Here is a 285-nt window from a genome sequence, read left to right as displayed (position 1 = left end):
ATATATATATATATTTTTTAAAGATTTTAGCAAATATAAATTTTGTATAAAATATTAAAGTAATTTTTAAATAATTCTTCTTTTATCTAATTTAGATAAAAGGAGAGTTACTTAAAATTTAGATAAAATAATGATATATATTTTCTACAAAAGATCTTAGCAAAAATAAATTTGTATAAAATTTTAAAGTAATTTTTAAGTAACTCTTCTTTTATCTAAATTGGATAATACAATAAAGAATAAATTAAAGTTATTGCAATTTTATTAGCGAAATACAATAAAATA

The sequence above is a fragment of the Atta colombica genome, unplaced genomic scaffold (genome assembly GCF_001594045.1).
Source record: "Atta colombica isolate Treedump-2 unplaced genomic scaffold, Acol1.0 scaffold55, whole genome shotgun sequence".
NCBI lineage: Eukaryota > Metazoa > Arthropoda > Insecta > Hymenoptera > Formicidae > Atta > Atta colombica.
The sequence above is the reverse complement of the archived record's forward strand: the minus strand, read 5'-3'. Positions refer to the sequence as shown.